The sequence below is a fragment of the Penaeus monodon genome, chromosome 24, assembly GCF_015228065.2.
Source record: "Penaeus monodon isolate SGIC_2016 chromosome 24, NSTDA_Pmon_1, whole genome shotgun sequence".
In the NCBI taxonomy this organism is placed as follows: domain Eukaryota; kingdom Metazoa; phylum Arthropoda; class Malacostraca; order Decapoda; family Penaeidae; genus Penaeus; species Penaeus monodon.
This window is the reverse complement of record NC_051409.1, coordinates 7028418-7028701: the sequence shown is the minus strand read 5'-3', so window position 1 is coordinate 7028701 and position 284 is coordinate 7028418.

Genomic DNA, 284 nt, shown 5'->3' with positions numbered 1-284 from the left:
ACATTATTCTCGTCCACAAAACGCACACATAAGTTAAATACTGAGACAAAATTTGTGTTGACAGTTGGGTTTTAGAATTATATATAAATTACAAAATGTCATTACTTCTTGCTTTGTATATGTATGTAACAAGTACTCAAAATTTCAGAGTTGGACATGTTAAAAATCTTTTAATGAATTCAGTATTACTTTTTTCCAAATAAAACGGATAAATCTGTAAAAACGTCTCATCTGAAAATAAGAGATGTTAACAAATGAAAAGAAGCAAAATGAAAAATGCCGCA